At 37.9% G+C, this 27,904-nt stretch overlaps 1 protein-coding gene across 6 annotated transcripts in view; it reads right to left on the bottom strand.

Moving 5' to 3' along the window:
* Positions 1-27,904, bottom strand: part of LOC114248788 (kinesin-like protein CG14535) — a 423,441-nt gene that overhangs the window by 39,276 nt on the left and 356,261 nt on the right. The window lies entirely within an intron of this gene.

Raw genomic sequence — 27,904 nt, 5'->3', positions numbered from 1 at the left:
AGCGGCTTTGTTTTTATTTTCCCACATTTGTGCACTTTCATAGAAACTAAACAGTTAATAAACCTACGTTACACGTTTAAACCTGAAGAAACACTAAAATATACAAAATAAAACTAATCACACAACTTCACTCCTCGCGTTCCCGTCAAAAAGTCCATCAATATTACTTTTAGAATTGTTATTTTTAGGGTTTAGGCTCGCGTTAATTATTTTAATTCTTTTTTTTTGACCACCCTCCCCAGTGACCACGAAAAGTATTCTGAAGGACATACATTAAAATTAAATTTTAAAATAGACTAGAAAAAAACCTAATGAAAACGATACTATGACTCAGTGCCATAAAAATTCTACAGGATTAAAACGAATCCGTATCCCTATGGTGATTAATAAAATTTAAATTTCCAAAAATTTCAAACATGGTACAGTTCAGATGTTGTTTCAACAACAAATTTAACTGCTTTCTCAAGAGGCTCGACCGATACTCAAAAACATCAGCATCAGCTTATTAAAGATGCTAGTATTTAAAAATAATAATAATTTTTGCAAAGTTCTAAAAGTAGCGTCCGAATGAAAGTTTTCGTCGGACGAACTTTAATGCTGCGAATGTGTCCCCGAGACGGTCCAACTTGAGAATTTAAATCACTAAGCACGAGAAACTCAGGCGAACTTTACACTTGCTTTGGCAAATTGGATTACACATGGAACTGTGTGTATTGGTGAATGGTTATGCACTTGTAGGAAGATGGTTAATTAAGGGTACCTGAAAAATGGGATTGTCGCTATACAATAATATTGAGACTTTGCTGCCGTAATTTATATGTATACGCTACCAATAACTACAAAAGGAGCTCGTTCACCCATCGAGAGACGTAACCCCAAACGAATAAGCCAGAAAATTTCGTAAAAATAACAATATGCATATTTTAAAGTCAACAAAAAAATATTGTTTATGTTAATAGAATTCTAAGGAGAAACATCCTCACCAGAAATTAACAGTTAAATAAGACAACTTTTTAAATTAAAACGAAGGGTTAAGCCCTTATCGCCGGTCTCAAGACACAACGTCGACAAAAAAGCGGCCGTTTTATTCAGAAAAATTAAATTTCAAATTCTTCGTAGCTGAGTGGTGTGGGCTGGGTTCATTATGGATGATGGTACTAGAAGGTGCGAAGTGTTTGTTATGATTTTTAGATAGATAGATAGATAGATAGACAATACTACAAAGCACAACGTATCCTTACTGTGATTGAACTATACTGCGAAATACGATCTCTAAGATTTCATAATCTAGTACAGTAAAAACACTTATTCGTGGGGTATTAGTTGAGTAAATATGCCGCGAATATATTAACTATGAATATGGAAAACCGCGTTTACAAAGGATACCTACATATTGGAATCTTTAATGGTCTAATTTCTTAGAAGGACTCGCGCTCTCCCAACTGTCTTACTGCCGCTTAGCTCGTATTCTCAAATCAATAATGTGTATGTACCGATTAGATCTGGGATACAGAAATATTTAGCCGCGAATATAGGAATTGGGTCGCATTTTTTGAATCTACGAACAGTGAACACGCAAACGAAGGAAGCTCGAATAAGGAGCTTTTGCTGTACTAAAATAGTCTGCTTATTATCTATCAGAGGGCAAGGATAGTGCAGCTACATTTTCTTGTATCACTCGTAATATCAACATTATTTCCTGTATTTTTTTCCTCTCAAATTCATGGTTTCTCTGTCCCAAACTGATCTCTATCTTTATTGTTAGTATGACCTATATTGAAAACCAAGACGGTTGGTTTCGTCATCATACTGATTTTTTTGTAATCAAGTGTGCGTCAACTACCACCTGATGTTTCAAGGTTATCTGCGGTATTTACATCATAATGCTTATGTTCTATTCAAAGCGTATACCAGGCGCGCCTTTGACTCGGCTCACCGTACACTGCTATAAAGTATCGGTTGTTGGTTCAAAGGGACATTGCTTCGATCGTTAATGGTTCGCTTATTATAAAATCGTAGTTCTTATTAAAATTACTTTTACTTATTAAATATAAATAAATAATAATTGGGAGCAGATAACCGAATTAGGATTCTCTGTGTTATGGGTACCGGAGACTGGCGAACAAACTTATACAAGTTTAAATACATAATTATATAGATAATAAACATCCAAATAGAGAGCAGACAAGCCTGTTCATCACACGAATGTTTGCCCGATGTGAGAATCGAACCCAGGACCCTCGCCACAATAGTCAGGGCCAATAACTACCGCACCACCGAGTCAGTCAAATTAATGAACCGTTCAAACAAACGGACAAACAGAGAATAAACGAAAACAGCATTTAAACCGCGAAAAAATACGTTAAAACATATCATTAAAAGTTTAGCAAAGCACTGAACGTCAAATTGAAACCGATGAGAATGCACTCCAGGAGTTGAGAGTGCTGGCGCGTGACTAAGCGCGATGATTTTACCGGAACACTTCTTTACCTTTACGAGACAAATTAAACAAGTTCAACACCTCGCGGCTCGAAGGTTCATTATTAGTTTTGCTTCTCTCTCTCGATGGCTGTAAAAACGAGTTAATTAAATTTAACGGGTAGCTATGTTTAAAGGCAATTTGACGCTGTATTATATAGCAGTAAAGCAAAGCATCTACTATAACGATTCTTACACCGCTATTGGTTGACTAGTAGTGAATTCCTCAGACATTAAGTCCGCCACTGCACTATTGTGTATAAAGTTAAATGAAACAATTAAATTAAAATTTCTAGGACAGCCCAAAGTCTGTACACGCCATTAAAAAACCGAACCATAACGTATGTACCTTATCAGGTCATAAATTCTGTCACATGTTTAATGTAAAATAATTGAAACAAGTTTATTCATTATGTAACCATTCATATACCAAAATGAACTTAACAAAACATAGATTCTTATGACACTAAAGTTTATTCAAAATGACCTCCGTGATTTTGAATACAGGCCTTCAATCTGCGCGGCCAGTCGCAGCACGAACGAGGTCCACGTCAATATCGGCGGCTGCCTTAATCAAGGATGTCTTGAGCGACTCCAAATTGGGATGAGGCTTTGAGAACGCCTTTTCCTCCAAGTGTTGCCATATCTTGTAATCTAACGGATTAAAATCTGGACTGGAGGAGGGCCAGCCTTCGTGCCGGATGAAGTCGATTTCACGCGCCGCCAGCCAGTCTTGTGTGCTCTTCGCTCTATGAGCTGGCGCCGAATCTTGTTGGAATACCCAGTGCCTGTTATTGAACATGGTATGAGAAACAGGTTCCACAAGGTTCGTCAGGACTGTATTTTGATACACAGCTGCATTCGTTTTTACACTTTTCTCACAAAAATGTACCTCTGTTAAGCCCCAATAAGAAACTCCCAACCATACTATGAGCGAGGATGGAAAATGACCTCGTTGGACACGCGGAATACGGTTGCTCGCTTCTTCACTACTGTGTGCGTACACCTTATCATTTTGTTTGTTGTAGCTCTCTTCTACGGTAAAAAATTTTTCATCCGAAAAAAGAATTTCCCGATATTTTTTTCCCGCGTACCGCTTCAACAAAGCGCGGCATCTCTTCAGTCTCAGGTCCATTAGACGAGCATTCAAACGATGTCCTGTTTTTCTTCGATATGCCCGAAGCTCTAAGTCTTCATTTAACACCCTTTTCACCGTGGTTCTGCTTAACCCCATCTGAAGGGCCAACAGTTTCTGCTTACGTTTGGGATTTCTTTGAATTCGCGCCTTCACAGCTTTTATCACTGCTGGAGTCCTAACAGACCGAGGGCGACCACTTCTTGACCTGTCATCTACACTAGAGTCTTCATTGTATCGTTTGATGGTACGATAAACGAATCTTTTGGTTATATTAAAATTTTTCAGTATGTTAAAAATTTGAATTGGCGCGTAACCGCAACGATGCAACGCAATAACTGCAACACGGTCTTCTTTAAGCGTCCACTCCATATTTAAAAATGAGTAAAATTCTAAAAGTATACATTTTTATTTTCATGAACAATTCGAAATTCGAATTCAATAAACTTTTTTGTGGCCAGTATTCTAAAAGAAAAGTTTTTACTGTGTGGCAATACTTATGACCTGACTAGGTAATATGGAAACAGAAGAAATATTATTTTTTGAGTTATTGTTGAATATGGACAGTGGTCGCTTATAACATCACAACGGAGATACTATCATTTAAGGCCGTGGCTCACGAGGAACGTCGATCTTGACGATGCTTCTAGGCTTCAAATCCATCAGGAAGCACATGAAGTAAGCGTCGGAACGGTACTTCGATAAGGCGTCATAATAATCGCTTCATTGTTGTCTCCGCAGACCGCTCCCCAACTCCAGGTCAAGTAAGAGCCAGTCACAGTCCACGCTCTAGACACGCCCTTACGGATCCATCAGATTTAATAATTCTTGCATTAGACGCATACAGCTTTCTCGTGACGTAAAACAAAAGTATTTCAAAAACTTTGACAGAATTTTGTTTATTCCAATTGAACTAAGAGTTTTATTTTCCACATTCTGTGTAATATGTCATCAAATATCGGCGCACGCATGGTTGACTGATGACCGTTGAGACCTAATGACGTAACTTGCGTCGCACTTCAGACGAATTCCGCAAGTTTTTATTGCCCTCGCAAGATACAGCATAAACTTGGTTTATCGACGCACTGTTAACTGCTGAACTTGTGTAATTGTTAGTTTTACGAAGATTAAGGAACGTACTGTCATTACTGTTCGTTGTTACACAGTCGACAGTTGAAGCTTGTTTTGAATCGCAGTCTTGTCGGCGTTGCTACCGGAATTCAGAATCTGTCTAAGTATATTTACAATGTACAAATACATTTTTTTAAATTTGCATCAAAAAGAAAAGTAATTCCAGAGTAAAAAAAAAACGACAAAATATATTGTTTAGTATCTATTCTATTGACAAGTTTTAGACGTTTTAGTGTTGTTAATAATAAATAATATGTTGCTTAAATATTAAAATAACTTACTCAATAATTAACAATTAATCTTGCTATTTTTTTATCGTGTTGATACTCGTTTGGATATTGGAAGTTAGTCGAAGTTATGAAATTATTGTATTGTTATCGGTTCTTGATGCGTGAGTAAATTTTCAAGATAATCGGATGTTTGAAGTCAGTAAAATTGACATTCAAAGTTTCCATTACATATGCATACTTAGCTAATAAAAACATTTTAAAAATGTTAGAAATCATTAGTGTTTTTATCTTTAGCATTAAAATTGAATAGATCATAATAAAAACTATTAACAAAATTATGAATATCATGACTTCAAATCCCAATGGAAACGCAAAAGCGAAACCGAGAAACCCTTTTAATTCGCTGCATACACATCCGAATTAATACAATGGCGGACACGAAAACTGCATAACTATCCTTTATTCAAATTTATCGTTCCGCACTTTAATAAAGCCGGGGGCAGTACAGCCACAGGAGGATAGCTAAGGGGTGGAGTTCGCTGCCTCTAGAAACTAATAAATGTTGCGAACTACTCTGTATGTGCTGTTTTGTATTCTTGCGCGGACGATTCTCGTGGCACGTGGTGTAAATGGTCCGTGCTCGCGGCATTTATGAAGATTCTTCATTCAGCTCTAACTTAGAGTAAAATTATTTTATTGTGATTAACGTTATGCTCATTCTAAGAATTTAGAGTTGGTTTCGGTGGTGTGAATTGTAATGAGCTTTATTAACTTTACGTAAATTAATTTAAGGACGAAAACATGTGCAGTCGGAAACTTCCACACATAGCGGGTTTTATAATGAGAAATTACAATCGTCTCTATTATGGTTACGGTGAAACTTTTTAATGAAATAATGAAACTTTGTTCCACTAATATCTCAAGATAGTATTCAATATTAATTTAATTCAATAGTACACCGCAACATACCTGCCATGTCTTTATCTTTTCCAGAATTTCTGTAAATTAGCGGTTGGTCTGGAAGAGATCGTTTTTAGCGATAAGACCGCCTATTGAACAAACGTATCTGCTTGTTAATTATAAGGTGCAACTCTGATTTAAACGTAGGGCGTGCACGAATACCTCGTTATATTTACTATTCGCCAAAACCACACCGCATCCGGTTATTAGGACGAAACGGTAAGACTGTGGTACATCCCTACGTGTGTTTATAGATCCAAGGCCAGCTCGCAAAGTTAGAATTACAAAGAGACATAAATTTGAAAGATGAACTGGGGATACAGCTCATTTATCTGGTCACACTATAGATATTATATTATATACGTCTTACACTTGACATGTCTTTAATGATGGTAGGACCTCTTGTGAGTCCGCAAGGGTATGTACCACCACTCTGCCTATTTCTTTCGTGAAGCAGTAATGGGTTTGGGATTTCGAGGTGGGTGGCGGCATTTATTTCCGTTATAGATGTCTATGGCCTCCGGTAACCACTTAACACCAGATAGGCCGTGAGCCTGACCATCTAACTAAGCTATAGAAAATAAAAATAAATGTAGAAGGATCGATTCTATGAATTATCTTCTTTAACAATTAAAATAATACTGGCTGCTTTTTATGTTTTGTTAGCGCGTTATTGTGAAGACTAAGCAAATATTTCTGTTTATATTGTAAATTAGGTTGATCACATGTTTTATGAACCTAATTACATTGTTTTTTTTTTTTTTTTATTCAAAGCGTATACGTTTTTATTTACGACCGGATAATGAACAAATAACAAATCACAAAACCAAAATATGTTCCAGAAATATCTGTAAGCAGTTATACGTACGTTCGCTTGAGATAAGAGCCATAATTTCCATCTAAAGCATCCGCGGGCGGTTCTGCTCGACTGATGTCAATAATAAGAAAGGGCGGGCAATTACGACAGGGTCGCGAGATCGATACCCGGCCTGTGCTGAGTTGGAGCTACGAAAAACGTCGGTATTAGAGATGCAGGGATCGCGGAGAGGAATCGAGGTCATGCAAATTTAATTATGTGTGTGCGTGTGTTCTGAAGATGGAACGTTCCTTTTTTGTTAGGGGCCATCCATAAAGTACGTCACACGTTAATGGGGAGGGAGGGTATCACCGAAGTGTGACATCGTGTGACAAGGGGCATGGGGGGGTCAATACTTTTGTGACGTCACATGTTAAAATTTAATAAAAGAGTGGATCCAAAGTCCATGGTCACTCGATAATTAAGTTTTTTATCTTTAATATTAATTAAAGATAAAAAACTTAATTATCGATTATATTAATAATTAATCGTTTATGATTTTCTAACTAGTCGTTTGTTTTTTCGGTTTTATGAAATGTTGGACTTAATGTTGATTTTATTAGATTATTATTTAATAAAAATAAGTAAAAAATGAAAATAGCTGTTTTCTCTCGATTATTTTTAAATACATACATATATTTAAAAAATGTGTGGCGTCACATCAGGAGGGGGGGTTATAAAAATGTGACAACCTGTGACAAGGAGGGGGGGAGGGGTTCAAAAGTCCTAAAATTCGTGTGACGTACTTTATGGATGGCCCCTTATTGCTTAGATGGGTGGACCATGGTCCGCCTGGTGCTAAGTGGTTACCGGAGCCCATAGGTAATTACAACGTAAATGCCGCCACCCACCTTGAGACAACCTTTTGCAGTCACCGTGGCCTAAGGGATAAGACGTCCGGTACATTCGTATCTATCACCGGAAGTCTTATCCTTTAGGCTAAGACAACTTTAAAGCCTATCTGCCCGAAAGGCAATAGCAGAGAAAGACGTAATATTTTAGAGGCAGGAATTATTTGTTGGGACTTCCTTTTCCGGATTCCTGCCTTAATCCACTATCCGCGCCATTTGTTAACGCTCCGAGTGCATAGAAAAACAGCGGTAAAAACTAAAACACGCTACCGGTGCTTAAAGCGAAATTTTCTGAATGTTCTAGAACAATTGTGCGTATAAAACTCTAGAGAATGTGAAAATTCAAAAGTCTATCAAGAAGCTTTGGTGTGAGTCAACAGCCCAGCTACTGAGCTACTATCCCAACAACGTTTATAACATAACTGTACTCGCCCGCTTCGCTGGGCTTTTAAAATTAACATTATTATTTATTGTCATTATTATTAGGGAGTCCAACACTCATATGAATATTAGCCTATCCATTAAGTACATATATTTTCTACATGGATACCAAGTTTCAAGTCAATCGGATGCATGGTTCAGTAGTTATAACGGAACATCCGTAAAAACCACTGTAGATTTATATGTTAGTATAGATTTTTTTAACATTAAAATCTAAATACATTATTACTGATGTGTCAGTCTTACAATCCGGCAAATATTTCTGTCGCGAAGCTGTGATGCGCTTGCCAGTATGATCGGTGGGATACTATTATGTTATACAACGGAGACTTTGGCCATAAGTCTTAATGTGAGGTAATGTGGGGCGATATTCACGTTACATCTATTATTTCAGGTGTGTTGTGAATGTAAAAGTTCTCTATTAAATCAGCAGAAACAACCCGATCCCTGTGTATTAAACGAGGTTACGTAGGACGGTTTCCAAATTAAAAATAAATAATAGTTTAAAAAAACTAACAAAATACGCTTTTATAGAAAATCCACTATTTTTAATTCAAATTTATTTTCAATTTTTTATTTGAATTTCAATTTTGTCAATTTTTTTATTGTAATTTTTTTATTATTATTTATTATCCATCGGTCTTTAATAAGTATACCAATTTCGAGTGAATCCGACGTTTTGAAGGGGTCGAAAATCATGTTCAAAGATTTCGTAACATACATACGTCTCTAGCTTCTAATAAGAGCGTATTAATATAATAAATACATACTTTTAAATAGGTACTTTTTATATATTTTTGGTAATCTTTAGGTGTCTTTACTTATTGGTCGATTACAAAATGAAATAAGCTTCCCTTCCTTTTTCTTTTGTGAACGTGCTTAAGATTCTAACGCTTCAGCGGTCGTGTTCATAGGTGCTCACGGTTCGTAGGCCGTTAGCAACACGGAGTCCTTTAAGGATAATTAGCTCGACCAATAGTCGCGTAGCACAAGAAAACTTAAAAAGGGCATTTTCCCTACCACCTTTGTGGCAAGCGGAGCGTGCCTCCACATACTAAGATAGCGTAAAGCTACGATATTTTCGCGTTAAAAAACATAATATATATCAAATTATATACGGTTATTGTATACGTAATGGTGACTTCAAGATATTTATAGGGTTAATTGAATTAATAGGGGGCAGTCACGGAAATTCACCCTCCACTTTACGTAATAATGTAAATGGGTTATAAATGCGGTGTCTGATGGCTTATGGGTTGTTGTGGTGTGTTTCATCACTTTGGTCATGGTAAGGAGCTTCGGAATTAAATGTCGAATATATTTATAAATCTCACCGTTTTCGTGGCGTTTAAAGAAATTCAAATCAGGGCTATACCTTTTCCGTATTGAATTTCTCAGCAAGGAGCTAAGGGCTTACTCATTTCAACACAACTAGATGATGACTAAGCTTTGCTCGTTTTTTTTTTTATAACGCCATCTTGTTGTGTCTTTAAAGCGGTTAGTTGCCCTCAATTAAGAAAAATAGTATTATTATTCGCCAATAGATGTCGGGAAGAGTTGATTATTGAAAACAAGAGTAAAACAACATTTTCTGAAAATAAATCGTAGCTAGATCGATTTATCGTCCCCGAAATCCCCTGAATACTAAATTTTATGAAAATCGTTAAAGCTTTTTCCGAGATACAGATTATATACATATACCTATATATTAATATACAAGAATTGCTCGCTTAAAGGTATAATAAGATTTATAAAATCTTACAAACGTCTTGTACCGGTACCAGGCCTACGATTTCTTTCTTTTTCGTATCACTATTGTCAGAGCAGTAGTGGTCGGCATTCAGTATCATTGCCTCCACTCCTCCACTCCACCACTCCTCCCGGTTTGTGGTGAGCCTGGTACACTCATGCAAACAACCGCCAACTGCCGACTTGACATGGTCGGTCTATCGCATGGGCAAATTGCCACGCAGCCTGGGGCCTTCTACTTTGCCCGGAACGACAAGGCGCTCTATGGAGTCATTTCGTCGGGAGATATGTCCAAAAAAGCGAATCTCACTAATATTGTGGATTTTAGTGTTATTCATTTGATATTTCTTCGTTCTATTTTAAACGGTTTCTCTTACGACTTCTTTTTTTATTACCCGTGTGGGCAGACGAGCATCCGGTCTACGTGATGGTGAGCGGTTACCCGCGCTCATAGACCTAAGCAATGCCAGGGGCAGAACCAAGCCGTTGCCTACCGATATGTGATCAGCTCATATGCGTCTATTATGCGGATACAAATGCGTATCATAATGACCAGAACTCTCAAAATGGCAAAACAAGAACAAACAAAACCCCAGAGTAGTTAGTGTATACTAAATATTTTACTATGTATTTTTGTTTTTGTTTGAAAAATTGCTTATCGCAATATTACGTGAGTGAGCACAGTAAAGAGCGAAAAAGGTTTCTTTATCGGCACAACATTGATTTAAAAAGAAATATCATAGCTGCGCGCAAATTAACCACTAAGTGAATTTCGGTGTGGTGTAATAGTTAGAGAGATGCGATTAATAGACGAATAATCTCAGATAGATTATATTTTTATTTTCGGACAGGTGACCGAACCTCATACGTTGTGTCCGCGTCTAGGAGGCACGCGGGGTGGGACTTGATGTTGGCAGTAGACCCAGGGCTCAAGGATGTTTTTAGGGCTTTATTCGCCATGTGACTCTCCTTGCAATAACTCATCCGACGCCCGATCCAGTCAGAACCCAGGTAGAGTAGGCTCAGGGAAATGCTTCAACTAATGCTAACAGATATAACGCTGCGCTGATTTATATTCGTCCGCCTCCGCTTTGCCTGTGGCGATATAGATCAAACCATCTAATGATGCCAATATCCCAATGTTTTTTATTTCTTAGATAGATGGACGAACTTATGACCTACCCAGTGTTAAATAGTTACCTGATCGCATAGATATTAACAGCGTAAATGCCGCTATCCACCTTGAAACATGAGTTATAAGTCTCAGTATAGCTTTATTGTGGCGGGTGTTAACTTGCAATGAAGCCATTTGTAAGATTATTATTATGATTGTAAAACATTATGGATTAGTTCACGATTGTTAAAAAAATAGAAGGTTATAACTACATACTAGCTTAAATACTTTGTACTATACTATGCTTTGGGCATATATTTTTAATTGTTAACTTTTAGAACTGTGGCATCGACATATTGTTTCAACAAATGCTAAAGGAAGCTTGATGGGTAGTGTGAGAGCGGGTTTCCACTAAAAGCGTTGCATTGTGGATCTGTCAAATTCTATCGCTAGTACGTGGTAATTTACAGTCTGGTCTACAGTTCCTTATACGCGTATCGCTTCACACTTGCACCGCACCCATTAACCTTCAGTAGGTCGGTGCGGGTCGCCGTGACCCGTCACTAATTAATTTCACGAAATATTTGTGGCAGTAATAACCTTATCATTCCCGGATTTGTATGGACAATGCGATCCTGATAACAAAAGCTTTGTGAGGAAGCGGTTTCGTGTAATTATATACCGTTTATTTGCGGCCGTTAGTTTTAACGATGTGTAGGGGTTGGTCTCTTTGCTTTTTTGGGTTCGAATTTGACTTTGACATTTGACAATTTGTAATAACTAGACTTTCCTAGGTATTTCTTGATCGGGTCCCCCCTCACATGTCGGTCTGGGGACCGGCGAGGGGGGCCTAAGAAGACGACGTGCAAGCTGCTCTGCACGCGTTTTACGCAAGAGCATCCGGGTGATGGAAGGCCGGCTATCCTCGACCCACGCTCGTTCTGGTCCAGCGGGGTATTCCGTAGGATAGCTCACTCTAACCGGCGCCATCTAGGCGGGCCTCGGATAGCCTGCCGACCGAAAGGGGCTGGTGGTCGTGGCGCCTACGACCGCCGGTCCGGCGTCCCGAGGGGGAGGGTGATGGGAGAGATGTGTTCCGCACTAAACGCTTCACTTTCCCCCCTTTGCCTTTTCATGAGTTCTGTCTCATGCGAGGTTTGGACATTGGTTGTTGAGCGACAAGAGGTTTTAGTCAGTTCGACTCTGACATGCTCCGCCCTCTATCCCCAGTGGAGGGCGGAAGTCCGGCGATTTCCTCCTGACCAAAAAAAAAAAAGGTATTTCTTGATGTAATATTTCGGTACTGCAGTTTCAAAAGGTAATAATTAAAAATAATGTTCATAAAATAGTGTAATATAAAGGCTTTAAGGTACTCGTGCTTATAACCGTCCTTTTTTAACGATTGTGAAGTAGTCTGAAACGTTATACAATCATAATAATAATCTTATGAATTGTTTTACGATGACAGTCATTGCGGTGTAATATTTTGTTTTGTTGTTTTTTCTTAAGCTTCCCTATAGTATAAAGTTTTTCTGTATCGTGCGTGAAACAGTTTTTAATTGTCAAGATAGCAACAGTTGGGCGTTGGTATAAAATCGTGTTATTTTATCAACTTGTGTTTCATTTCGTATGTAATTGTAGTTAATAATTTATATAAAATTTTGTGTTACTTAATAGATTCATTTCGTGGTTTTGATATAAAACGTAAATATATTTAAAAAAGAAGTGCTGTGATGTTTATCACGATTTAGTGAACACCCTACATAAATATTTATGAACCTTTTTGGTTATTAATACCGATTATTTATTGAACAGTTACATATAATAAGGCAACAGAAACAGAAATCTTATTATGATTTCGCACTAATAAAACATCAAAGGATTTACTGAAATAGTCGTATTTATATCAGCTGTAAGCATGTAATTCGTATTTTTCAAATCTTATTGCTTTGTGATTACACTCGAACCACCGCTAAGATTTGCAATTGAAGGTAATCTTGCTTACAAGTTCCGAATAAGAAGATCCCTCTAAGAAGAACCCTCGGTCGATCGAGCAATATCGAAAGATCTCCGCTTTGTCGACGCCTATAAAGAGCAAGTCAAAGTTGTTTTTAAATAGCTGAATTTCCTGCCGCCCGAAAAATCCAGGATGGTTATTCCAGGTTCGGACGGTTAATATATCCTGCCTATTTTAAGAAAAGACCAGTTTACTTGACCATTGACCCATTCTTGCTGGATCTTTTCAGGGGTTGCGATGCGGATCGGGGGTGTATTCAACTGTTAGGTTGAGGTCCGTGATCGCGCTCAAGGATCATGCTGAAGTCAGAATAGCCCCACAAAGCAGATGCGTAAACAAAACAATATTGAACAATATATTTGGTATTACATATACGGGTGAAAGAACTCACGACCCACCTGGATTTAAGTGGTTAGCGGAGCTGAGACATATTTTACCGACATAGTTTACCGCTCGGTACTTAAGATATAAGTTCTAAGTTCCTTCAAAATGAAACATGTTACAGCTATTTCGTTGCAAAAATAGGTAAGGCGGCAGCACCTACGCGTGTGGGCTCATATGATGCTGATATGACGGTCATGATCAGTAAATATATTTTTGAAATACGAGAATAATGATACAAAAATCTGAATTCTTTGAAAACAATTTATTAAATGGTTTTGCGAGAGAATTAATAATTGGTTTGTTGACTGAAAAAAGCCAGTGTGGTCTGTTCAATCAAGAGTCTTTGATCCGGAACATTGCCGCCAACGAAGCCTCGGGCTATAAAACGAGCGATTTTTTTAATTTAAAATCTCAAAAGGTTATTTTTTTGTCACAAAGGTCGATCGAGGTGGTGGAGTCCTTTTCGAAGAAGTCGCATTTTGTCTGTATCGGTTGTCTAAAAAATTGTTAAAATAATTTCAAAGAACTTACGATTCTTTTATTTTTTTTTAGTAGAAATATTTTGATGGCACTAATACTTACACCAAAGTCAAGATTAGACAGAACAAAATGGAATCGCAAATAGAATTTATAATCGCTCTGCTCATAGCCCGTCTGTAAAATGGACGGAGCGAGTGATAATTGGAGTGAAAACAAGCGGGGTAATTGATTAACCGCGCTCGCTTGTGACCTTGTCCGCTCCTTTATTCCCTAACTGAACAATTTGCTTTTAATACGACCCATGATTGACGATTTTACGGGTCCAAGGATTGTTCGGAGATTTCCTTGTTTTCTAAGTTATTTTTGGCGAATACGATCTCTTCGCGGTCTTGATTTTCAATTTAAGATAATTAGAATTTAATGCGTTAATATTGTTACAAAATAAAATAGGATCAGTGAAACTAGTAGTAAAATAAATCAGATTGTATTTTTTGTTAGGTTTCGAGGATGTCATTTTGGAGATTTTTGAAAACATTGATTCAGGTACTATAATCAGCTATCCTTTTGTTTAGTGTCGGGTATCCGAGGTGAATGTGAAAATCTGATTTATTTATTTGGGAAACCAAGAGTACAATACAAACAAATAATATTTTAAAAAATTGTTAAAACTATAACCAAACATGTTTCCACCATCAAAATCACATATAAGTAGAAAGTGAACAGAGAAGAGGAATTTAGAAATTTAAGTATACACAAAAAACAAAAACAACACAATACGCACATATTATTATGTACATCATAATAACACGTGCGTATTGTACCGGGCTCAGTGGTGTAGATTGGGAGAGGCCTATGTCCAGCAGTGGACGACTGTGGGCTGTTGATGATGATGATGATGATTATGTACATCAACTTACACTATAAAACTAAGTAATACTCATCGGACTAAATCACCTTACAAATATTCCAAAATAGCTGATGTGGTTATTCATAGTCCCGTGATTATTAGATAGAGCGAGTAGGTACCAGCGACCAGCCGTAAAGCAGTCATGCGTTCTGAAGGGTTAGATAGCTATTCTACAAAACAATCGAGATTCTGACCTCATTTCTCAAGGTAGTCGCGACGTTATGATGCCTATGTGTTCCCATTGTCATTTAACGCCGGATCAGCAGATCAAAAAAATACTTAATTTAATATTCAACATCGTTCTACCTATCTCTATGGTCACGCGTTTCGGTTCAAATAATAGGGAAGACATTAAAACAATAAAATGAGCTTTGAATAAAGTAGGTTTTGATTTAACTTTAACTTTACTGGTGGTAGGACCTCTCGCGAGTCCGCGCGGGTAGGTACCACCGCCCTGCTTATTTCTGCCGTGAAGCAGTAATGCGTTTCGGTTTGAAGGGTGGGGCAGCCGTTGTAACTATCCTGAGATCTTAGAACTTATATCTCAAGGTGGGTGGCGCATTTAGGTCTTAGATGTCCATGGGCTCCAGTAACAACTTAACACCAGGTGGGCTGTAAGTACGTCCACCCATCCAAGCAATAAAAAAAAATTAAATATATTTTTTAAAATAAGATATATACCAATTTAAGAAGCTTATTTAAACATTTATCAAATAGTCGCTGTAATCATTATTTAATGATTAATTAAAAATGTTATTAAGGTATTGAAATTATCAGTGCCATAATGAAAGCGGAGTCGTTGCCTTAATTGTTTTTAATCTGTGACATTTTACTGGATTCATAAATATTACTCGTCATTAAATTAATAATTGCAATTTCTGCAAATTAATTACGATGTCACTGTTAACACGATATAATTGTTTGTGAACCTAAATGATAAACAAAACAGAACTATAAGTCTAAGTGGTCAAGTCATGACTACGATCATGCTTTGCGTTGAAAATAGAAGTATTTTGAGGCTATATTGAGAATCATAATAGAACTGACATTTGAGTTGTACACAGAGTAAATAAAAATATGGGCTAAAGTATCTGTTTCAATAAAGCCAATTGTGACGCTATTTAAAACAAACAAATGTCAAACATATTTAATAAAAAATCTTGTTAATTAAAGATTTTTCCATGAAAAGTGGATTTTTTCATTAAAAAAATAATAATTACTGTAATCAGCTAGCCTATTTCTCGAAGTGGTTCTTAATCAAAAAAAATAAACGACCATTGAGATTTCGACATAATTTCTCTATCAACACAGTATCCATGTTGTGATGTCTGTGACTGATCACTTAACACCAGAAATGCTTTGAGCTCGTTTGACCTAGTCACAGAATTACCGCTAACAATGGTATTACATATAGATTGTATAATTTAAATTGTTTTCTCATAGCCGATGGAGCAAATAAGGGAAGAATTTCTACGATTTGAATATAAGGAACTTAATGAATGACCTCAGCATGGAACAGTTAGAAAGGTCGGTAACTAACTACATTACACAAGTTTAATAATTACTAGAGGATGACCAAGGTCTTTTTTTTATAAATTATATTTAAATACGAATTACATATTGATATTATATTATATTATTTGTTATTTGCTTTCAATAAAAAAAAGTTTATGTTTAAGTTGATTATCGATAAAGTCGATTATTGAAAACACGAATAAAAACATTTTCTGAAAATAAATCGCAGCTAGATCGATTTATCGCCCCCAAAATACTAAATACCTACTGTATATTAAATCTACCTGTATACTAAATTTTACGAAAATCGTTGGAGCCGTTTCCGAGATTCAGATTATATATATATTTATATACAAGAATTGCTCGTTTAAAGATATAAGATTAAAATACAAACTAAGTTTATGTTTGACTGCTTGTATCTTTGTTAGGCCATCACGCAAAAAAGTCAAAAAAGATTTACCTAACGTTTCGCATATAGATAATATATAATCTAGATTAATGCATAGACACACTTTTATCATGATAAACCCGGTCAAACATGGTTCGGGCAATACTGAGTATACCTGCAATAAGCAATAGGTCAGTAGTTTCATTCGTAATTTTACGCAACGATTTACAAATCATTTATTGGTTTATAGTACAGAGAGGGACACAAGAAACTTATCCCGATAAATTCCAAGCGTCCGGCGGCGTCCGGCGACTCGGCTCTGCCTCTGGTATTGCTGAGGCCCGTGAGTAATGGTAACCACTCACCATCAGTTGGGCCACTTGCTCATCTGACAACTTTTTTTTTTTTTTTTATTGCTTAGATGGGTGGACGAGCTCACAGCCCATCTGGTGTTAAGTGGTTACTGGAGCCCATAGACATCTACAACGTAAATGCGCCACCCACCTTGAGATATAAGTTCTTAGGTCTCACGTATAGTTACAACGGCTGCCCCACCCTTCAAACCGAAACGCATTACTGCTTCACGGCAGAAATAGGCAGGGCGGTGGTACCCACCCGCACGGACTCACGAGAGGTCCTACCACCAGTACTAGGGTAATAAACAAGAAACTCGCAAAAGAAACCGCTATTGAAACGTCTAGTTTAAAATACAACGTGGAAGTATCAAATGAACAACATTCTAAAATCCACAACATTAGTGAGGTTTGCACATACGATATACATTAGCAGCGTATATAGGATTGTTTCATTGGGTGGTGTATTTTCGTTTCGAACCGTTCTGGCCTCCGGGCTCGCCGCAAATTAATTTAGATCCAGGTAATAAATGCCTTTGTTAACATTCTACAGTTTGTGAATGTTAATATTGTCTTGATTATAGATAGTTTTGTTTGTGATTCGATCGCGTTTGGTTTGGTAATGGATGAATGACCATTATTATTAGACATAGAAATCTATATACCTAGTCAGGTCATAAATTCTGTCACATGTTTAATGTAAAATAATTGAAACAAGTTTATTCATTATGTAACCATTCATATACCAAAATGAACTTAACAAAACATAGATTCTTATGACACTAAAGTTTATTCAAAATGACCTCCGTGATTTTGAATACAGGCCTTCAATCTGCGCGGCCAGTCGGCTATCGCAGCACGAACGAGGTCCATGTCAATATCGGCGGCTGCCTTAATCAAGGATGTCTTGAGTGACTCCAAATTGGGATGAGGCTTTGAGCACGCCTTTTCCTCCAAGTGTTGCCATATCTTGTAATCTAACGGATTCAAATCTGGACTGGAGGAGGGCCAGTCTTCGTGCCGGATGAAGTCGATTTCACGCGCCGCCAGCCAGTCTTGTGTGCTCTTCGCGCTATGAGCTGGCGCCGAATCTTGTTGGAATACCCAGTGCCTGTTATTGAACATGTTATGAGAAACAGGTTCCACAAGGTTCGGCAGGACTGTATTTTGATACACAACTGCATTCGTTTTTACACCTTTCTCACAAAAATGTACCTCTGTTAAGCCCCAATAAGAAACTCCCAACCATACCATGAGCGAGGATGGAAAATGACCTCGTTGGACACGCGGAATACGGTTGCTCGCTTCTTCACTACTGTGTGCGTACACCTTATCATTTTGTTTGTTGTAGCTCTCTTCTACGGTAAAAAATTTTTCATCCGAAAAAAGAATTTCCCGATATTTTTTTCCCGCGTACCGCTTCAACAAAGCGCGGCATCTCTTCAGTCTGAGGTCCGTTAGACGAGCATTCAAACGATGTCCTGTTTTTCTTCGATATGCCCGAAGCCCTAAGTCTTCATTTAACACCCTTTTCACCGTGGTTCTGCTTAACCCCATCTGAAGGGGCAAAAAGTTTCTGCTTACGTTTGGGATTTCTTTGAATTCGCGCCTTCACAGCTTTCATCACTGCTGGAGTCCTAACAGACCGAGGGCAACCACTTCTTGACCTGTCATCTACACTACAGTCTTCATTGTATCGTTTGATGGTATGATAAACGGATCTTTTGGTTATATTCAAATTTTTCAGTATGTTAAAAATTTGAATTGGCGCGTAACCGCAACGATGCAACGCAATAACTGCAACACGGTCTTCTTTAAGCGTCCACTCCGTATTTAAAAATGAGTAAAATTCTAAAAGTATACATTTTTATTTTCATGAACAATTCGAAATTCGAATTCAATAAACTTTTTTGTGGCCAGCATTCTAAAAGAAAAGTTTTTACTGTGTGACAATACTTATGACCTGACTAGGTATATAAAAATGAATTGCTGTTCGTTAGTCTCGCTAAAACTCGAGAACGGCTGGACCGATTTGGCTAATTTTGGTCTTGAATTATTCGTGGAAGTCCAGAGAAGGTTTAAAAGGTAGATAAATTTGAAAATGCTCGGAATTAAATAGAAATAACAATTTTGTTTTTGTTTGTGTCCCCCCCCTCCGTCGGATTCCTTTTGTTTGTTTTAAGTTTATTTTATACAAAAGTTTAGGTCTTTTGTTTATCGATTAAGGCACTACGAAGTCTACCGGGTCAGCTAGTACTGAATAAAAAACTATAAACAGAACATATGTACGTTAGGGTTCACCATTATTAAGCTGGTTCGGAATATGACTACTTTTTTTAGTCTGAAAATCTCAGCTATGCAGTTCAATACAATTGCAATACCTTATTCCTCAAAGAGAGTTCACGGTGTCATATTGTATATTTGGTACTGTAGCAACTTAACACTAGCCATGAGCTTATTTATCGATCAAGTGGTAGTGATGTAGTAATATTGACAGATTTTTCATAACCGCAATTATTTTCTCAATCTCTCGGTCAGCACTGATTTTTAACTTAACACTTTGATTGAATAAAAACTGCTTTGGTGTGACCCTCTGGTGTTTCTCGAGAACAGTAAATTCTGCTGCTGGTTGTCTCGCTGTTTTGTACCTTCCCACATTTAGATAAAGGATAGCCAATATCCTCAAGTGATAATGACTAATTACTAACTGGAAACATATCACTCACGATCGTCCCGGCCTTGAATTAGGATTCCCTTTGTTGTGGGTATTAGAGACTGATATACGTCATACTTATATCTTATTTTTCTTTCTTTCCTATTACCATCTAATGGGGTGTAGGGCTCGAATCAAATCCTTCCACATACATAGTTATAGTTTAAATGTGAACATATATAGATAATAAACATCCAGACTAAGAGCAAACAAACCTGTTCATCACACGAATGTTTGACCGGCGTTGGAATCGAACCCAGGACCCTGGGCGCTACAGTCAGGGCCGCTAACTACCGCACCACCAAGTCAGTCAATATAATATGATTATAATATAAGTATTATACTACTTTCTTAAAACACTGATTTCGTATTCACACCAATCTCATTGTAACATGACCTTTGTAACAATTCGATTAAAAAGTATACGAGAACAACGCATGTTGAATCGTTAAAGGCGTGTAAAAATAAATGTAGACAAACAACAAAATGTACCCGAGTGACAAACGACTCCGAGGTCGGCCATTGTTCGAGCAATCGATTCGAGAGGACTGGTTTTTGTGCGCGATTTCACTTGCGTGTTTTTAGAATCTAGTCTAAGCGGTGTCGGCTCCGCTTGCGATGGATGATTGCGCACTGTCATTGTCGAGACGGCTGTTTTTTCCTTCAAGCCAGAAACCATGGTTGATGATGATGATTTGAACTCTGATACCACGGGACTTACACTACTTTACTAGCTCAACAGCTGGTCTAGTGACCGACCTGTGAATTCAAACAAAATTAATATTAGGAATTTATATATTAACTAGCTGACCCGGCAGACTTCGTAATGACTCAATCGATAAATAAAAGACCTAAACTTTTGTATAAAATAAACTTAAAACAAACAAAAGGCATCCTTCCGACGGTGGACACATCAAAGGAAAAACAAAACTGTTATTTTTATTTAATTCCGAGCATTATCATAATTATCTACCTTTTAAACCTTCTCTGGACTTCCACAAATAATTCAAGACCAAAATTAGCCAAATCGGTCCCGCCGTTCTCGAGTTTTAGCGAGACTAACGAACACCAATTCATTTACCTATATATATATATATACATACGTGAAGCAAAAATTTTGTACCCCTTTTTATGAAAATTGCGCAGACGTAGGAGTATGAAATATCTCACACTTATAGAGAATATAGAGAAGAAGTGCAGGATGATAATATTGTTTTAATTATGCTTAAACAATACATTATATCAATAAAAAACATTACCATATATTTGACACACACAGGCATTTATACTCTTTTGTTTATTGTTTAAAGTCTGTGGTCTAATTGAGAATAGATTAATATTGTTTGTCTTTACCATAATATTTATTCGTAGGTCTTTACTATTATTTGTTTATAGTGTAGTCTTAGCGAAATCTGTGAATGGAGAAGTAAACTATTTGTTAATAGAACCCTAATAACGTTCAAACTTATAATTTAAATTAATTATAATCAGATTTCGACCATCGAGCGACCACCAGTTTTTAGAAAACGATATTAAATCGGTAATAAATAATCAAGTGACAAGATAATACAAGTAATTAGGTATAATAACAATGGAAACTAAAACATAGTACAGTCGCGCGCAACAATATATCGTCGCCTTTATTTCCATTTAAAACGAAAGCGGCTAAAACGGGCCGTGTAATAACTTACGTTAATTGGTCGACTGCAACTCAGTACTGTCGGGACAAACAATGTTTTCAATGTTGAACAGAATGTGCATTTGAATTTGAAATGTTTCATTTTTAAATGTGATTCAAAGCTATTGGCCTTTTGCGTTCATAAGTCTTCTCGGTTAGTCGTAGTTTCGATCTGATGGTAGATTCTGCAAAATCTGCTCTTGTTAGAGCTAGTGTTAGCAAATTCGCCAGGCTGATCCCCATGAGCTCACCTACTCTATCTGTGGAGCTAGTATACCTGTCGAGGTTAAACAGCATAGGTAGAAAAAAAAACATGATACTAGCCCACCTCAAGAGGAACATTCAAGTTGGACCCATTGTTAATTTTAAATTTGATATTGAACCTAATGATTCACGTTCCATAAAGGGTAATCCCGATCCTGAATGCCTTTAACAACGTTCCTGGCTCCAAATGGGATCAGAACTAGCCTGGGATATAATTGTCATAAATACTAGACCATTGAGGCGACCACTGCAAAACGTGTCGAGGTGCCCGCGACTAAGCGCCAGAACATCCGTCATTTATAGTGTTGCCATAAATTAAACTAAGATCCCGTCACCCGTGTGAGATGTGATGACGTCTGAATGGTTTTGTAATATCAGCTCTGGTACTAGGTGGTAAGTAGGACGGTGAAAATATCAATAATATACACAAATTACATATTTGCAAGCGTTAACTGTGGGACCGTTTTTGAGGGATTTTCAGCAAGGGTGTATCAGGTCTTTTCGTGGCAAGATTAGACTTCTTTACAGCAGCCCTATTAGGCCTCACTAAAGCCCGTATTTGAATATACCCATACCCATAGAAATATAGGAATAGTCACTTCGCGCGTCGAGGGAAGGTTGTCTACGAGACTGTCACTTCAGCGGACAGTCGCGCATAGTGTTTTTCAAACCGCATAACCCAGTAATCGCGTTAAACCCTAGAAGCATCAGACAGACATATCTCGACTGCAGCCGCTTCCAAATCACTATAACAAAATCATTACAAAAATTTAGATACGAAAAAACAGAAAGAAACACTACATAGGAACAAAATTTCGATAAAACTACGCAAAGCCGCGCGTTATCCAAACTCGCGAAACCACTAAGGATATTACGGAGCCCACCTGATAGAACGGTTAAGCGCGCGACGGTACACGTTGTTGGCGCGAATCCAAGCTACGGAGATAATTTGATAAAAACCGACTCCCCCCGTTTCCGAACTTAAGTGAACTCTATTAGCTACGTTTTATGTGCTTTTGGTGATCGAAGTGCCTACTATGCGGTCTTATTACGAAATAAAATTGTACGTATTCGCATAGAGCTGTCTTGCGCGATGCAGTCTCGTATCGTGACCTTTTTTGGTCAAGACAGACCTTTCAATCGCGTGCCTAAAATATTAGCTCTAATAAGAGATCACTTTTCAGGGTATCAGGACGAGCGGCTGGTTCCCTCTAGTGGGTTGATCAGAATAGGGCCATTACAAATTGCCCCTAACGTAACCCTCCAAAACGTAGCCAAAAGAAGGGAATATCGTTGATGTGTAAATCTGGGACGGTCACTAAGCACATGAGGACCATGACCACTCTGCCAAAATTTTAGCAAGGAAGAATGGAAGTAGATCACTGAGTGGATTAACAATAAAAGGCATATACAATTTTATTTTACTTTATTTTATTTTATTTATTGGGTACCAACATGTTATACATCAGCACAGAACATTACAGGTATCATATACATTGATTTCACACTTAATGCTAACACAATTACAGGTACCGACTGCATGCATAAAAAGCGGTTGAATATCAGCTTTACATACACAATTCTTTAAACGAGGAGTGACGAGAGAGGTGATATGCTCTTCTGCTTTCCAAGATTACGAAAATATTCTCTTTATAGCAATTGTTCTGATATCTATCAAATAATCAAAATGCGGTTCACACAGCATAATTTATTTTAGGTGTTTAAATTGATACATTGAAGTATGTTTTTGTAATGCCAAAATAATAGCTTTTTACTAAATGGATAATAAATATGAGAGTATTTGTATATGCGGTGCCTGTGACAAAAACAATTTTAAAATATATTTTTTCTCACTAGCTGTTTATTGACCGGACGGGGAGAGGATCGATTTTGAAGGAGCTTTCACCGGCAAAAAGCTTCGATGACAGTAGTTGTTTAAAATTCAGACATCGAGTACATCTTTCAATGTGAGTCTGAAATTTTTTGATGTGGTATCTATGGTTTTTTTTTTTTTAGATGTGTGGACGAGCTCACAGCCCACCTGGTGTTAAGTGGTTACTGGAGCCCATAGACATCTGCAACGTAAATGCGTCACACACCTTGAGGTATAAGTTCTAAGGTCTCAGTATAGTTACAACGGCTGCCCCACCCTTCAAACCGAAACGCATTACTGCTTCACGGCAGAAATAGGCGGGGCGGTGGTACCTACCCTACCACCAGTAATTACGCAAATTATAATTTTAGTGAAGGTGTAATATTAGTTGTCAAAAGTAAGTCTACAGAACTACTACTACTGATGGTAGGACCTCTTGTGAGCCCGCACGGGTAGGTAACACCATCCCCCCTATTTCTGCCGTGAAGCAGTAATGCGTTTAGGTTTGAAGGGTGGCGCAGCCGTTGTAACTATACTGAGACCTTAGAACTTATATTTCAAGGTGGGTGGCGCATTTATGTTATAAATGTTTATGGGCTCCAGTAACCACTTAACACCAGGTGGGTTGTGAGCCCGTCCGCCCATATAACAAAAATCTAAAAAAAAACTACGGCAAAAAACATTAATCTGCGCCAAGCTTTCTATAGCCATAAACCTCGCTATCGCTTAGCCGGATGAAAGACTTTATAGCACCAAAGTACTCCCCATCTCATTTAAAAACATACACAATCGATAGTACCCCGATTGAACATTTTCAAAAAGCTCCAATTTGCGAAGCTCAGAGCACGTAAGCTTCATATGAGTTCAAAGCTATAAGCGAGCATTTGTTCATTATAGCGTTCACGTGTGTACCGTTTGTGGCGGGTCTTAATTGGGTAATTGTTTAATTCGATTCGCAGTTTGTGGCTTGCCTTATGTGCAGGTAATTAGATTGCTGCCCGAGTATTATGTTGCTTATGTGTTTTTGAATAGGTAATTTTTAAGTTAGTTCAGTTAGTCTCAGTATTGTTCATCTTATTTTGTGCGGTTAGACTTTAAGACCTTGACAATTACATCTAGCTGACTCGGTGGTGCAGTAGTGGCCTTGACTTTTGCGCCGAGGGTCGTGGGTTCGATTCCTACATCGGGCAAACATTGTGTGATGAACAGATTTTTTTGCTCTTTGTCTTGGCATTTATTATCTTTAAATGTATAAATCTCTGGTGCCCACAACACAGGGAATCATAAATTCGGGCCGGATGACCATGTGCGATTTGTTACCAGTTAAGTATTATTATCCAAAAGTTTGTAAATAAAGCTACTTTTACGATTTCATGCGGCCTTTTTTTGTTAGAATTACATTTTTACTGACTTTTCGAATACTTCCTAGTTTCCATGGTTAAGAAATGATGTCGTCCGTCTGTATGCATAAGTATATGTGAGTGTGAGTGGGTTGCGATTTCGAACCGATAGTAGATTCTGCGAAGCATTGCTCTTGCTAGAGCTAGTGTGGTCTCTCAGGTTGAGCCCGTGAGCTCACCTACCCATCCGGGCCTAGCTGGAATAGCCTTTTAGGTTATCAGCGAATAGGTAGTGGAAATCAGAAGTACGGATAGGCAAGTTAGTCGTGCCGGTTCACCATTTTTCCATCATAATAATAGATAATAAAATCCATAGTAAGCAAACTGCGGTACTCAAATTTCTTGATGCGTGATGAAGTGTGATGGCTGCAATTATGTCGTGATCGCCAGTTTGTAGGTATATGACCAAGGGAAGATTTTCCATCGAGCGTGTGATATTGCTCGGTAGACCGACGGTCCGAATGTTGTTCTTTTTTTTCCTGCCTGAGCTGATAGCCTTGAGAGGCTATTTCAGCGTAACCTTAACTAGTAGGTGAGCTCACGGGGCTTAAGCATGACGACGTTGCTAACACGAACCCTAGCAAGAGCCGTGCTTCGCAGAATCTACCACCGGAAACCGAATGTTGTTTTTTTTTTCCTACCTAAGCTGGTAGCCTTGAGAGGCTATTGCAGCGTAACTGTAACTAGTAGGTGACTCACGGGGCTCAAACCTGACGACGTTGCTAAGACGAACCCTAGCAAGAGTCGTGCTTCGCAGAATCTACCACCGGATCGGAAACGCGACCCACTGAGAAGATCTGGCGAGAAACTCGGTGGGCTGTGTCTGAGAGTTAATTTACTCGTCGAGCCCTTCGTCGCAAGCGACGGGTTCGACGAGAACGGTGACCCGGTGCTTGAAGTACCTAGAAGACCGTTAGTGGATCGGGAGGATCCGAGATGACGTGTTTTGGGCGACGTCGACTGCTTTCCATTCTTTCCGCAGTATCGGGAATGTAGTTACCGGCGGCCACGAGGACGGCCGGCGGCCGCTTTATCGAAGTGTTGTTGTTCGGAGCTTGTATTTAAGCAAGCTTATCTTGAAAATGTCGTAAGCGAGTTTCAGGTTGTCAGGCATCTGTCAAATACCTTGTGTTCTGTGATGTCTACTGCCACAAAACTAATTTCGTCTTTTGTAGTGTACACTACCGACGTCAGTACATTGGTTGCACTGCATTCAGACGGATCGGATGGCAGCAGCACCGCAGCCCGTGGGATTAAAGTCCTTATTGATTATCGGACCCCTTTTTATGAGATTTTGGTACGAGTGAGGAGAGTTTGCGTTTTTATTGAGTATATTGGTACGAGGTGGTTATCGGAGAGAACATACATACAACATACATATTGTTACGCGCTGGGGTTCGGAATAAACAAAAAAATCTACCGAATTACAAGTTAATACTGAATTAGCACTTAGAAAACTTTAAAACTCTCAATTCACTTCTTCCGCTTCGCTTCAGGTGATCTGTTCGCTGTTTCGCTTCGAGTAGTTCCGATTACTAGCTGAATGCGTGCCATCTCTGCATCGCTTTTATAGCCGGTACTACATCCCTAAAATTTTCGAGAATATTCCACACATTTCGAGTATTTTGTTTCCGCTATCTGACAATAGATGGCGTTGTAATTCTCGAGCGTTCTAGGGGCTACTAGATCGTTCGATATTCGTTCGGCTACTTGGCGATAGATGGCGTTACTCTTACCGGCGTAACAATATGTACATGTGACCACACCCGCCTTAAGGTATGAGGACTGAATTGTGTATTTTTTTGTGATTTTATGAAGACTGCTCTACCCTTCAAACTAAACGCGTAAGTGCTTCGTGGGAGAAATCAGGAACGAATGTGGTATCTACTCGTGCAGTATTACAATGCGCTTTACTATCAGTAAATGCTGGTATTACCATCACATTTTTTTTTTCATTTAGAAATAGTTATTTTTAAGCAATAAGTGTTTTGTATGCTACGTAGTTTGCATGTTGGTAAATTTGACATATTGCGAACTTTCGCGTTTCCTAAATTGTTACAATTATGAAACTCAACTAAATCAAACTGTTTATAAACAACAAAATTTAATTAGCCTATAACTGTAATTCATGAAAAACTTTTAATTCACTTAAGGTATTATAATAATTTTCGTTATACATATACACTGGTGGAGTCTATTTTCTGTTATGATTTAAATCGCGTATTTCAAGGCATTTCAACAAATATACCTCAGTTTTGGATATAGCCTAACCACATTAAATCGGGAAAAGTTCATAAATTGCACCTGGCGTCTGTTAGCAAGAATTATTTATAGAGTGGGCAAGTTGCGGACCGCAGACCCAATTCTCTTTGATGTTGAACGAAACATATCAATTTAACGATTCGTTCTTTATCTGCCGTGTTTCTTTAGTGTATATTTTTTTAGTGATTTTCGGATATAGAAATCGTATCGGTAATTGTTTAGGGTCGTTGCACTCAAACTTATCTGTTTTTGTTTTTATTATCATTGCACTGGTTTTCAATTTATCTGTTTTGTACTGCTATTTGCTGTACCATACTTTGTTTTTATTCCCTTCGATGGCATACGACAATACGAGTCACCTATTGAGTGATAAATGTCATACAAACGAATACGAAAATTCCTTTCTAAATCCAATCCAAATGGTGTTAGGCCGTATTGAAAATAGTTTAGTAGTCTTCAAGTTCTACACAGACAAAGACGAATCCATGGCTTATTTAGTGTGTATTAGTAATTTATGAATTATAAATGACACCAATAATTGATGCTGATTGTGACCGCTTGGGTACTTCTTACTAGGCTGCACTAAAAGTATCGGGAATGGAATATTTCCACTGTTCCTGTCATATTAAAATCTTTTTAATTGAAAACTCCTTGGTTTTAAAAATCGAATACCATTTATTTATTTAAAAAAAGCTTCTCGGTCTTGTCACGAGGTTTTGTCCAAC

The sequence above is a fragment of the Bombyx mandarina genome, chromosome 12 (genome assembly GCF_030267445.1).
Source record: "Bombyx mandarina strain Sakado chromosome 12, ASM3026744v2".
NCBI lineage: Eukaryota > Metazoa > Arthropoda > Insecta > Lepidoptera > Bombycidae > Bombyx > Bombyx mandarina.
This window is presented reverse-complemented; position numbering and strand designations above follow the sequence as displayed.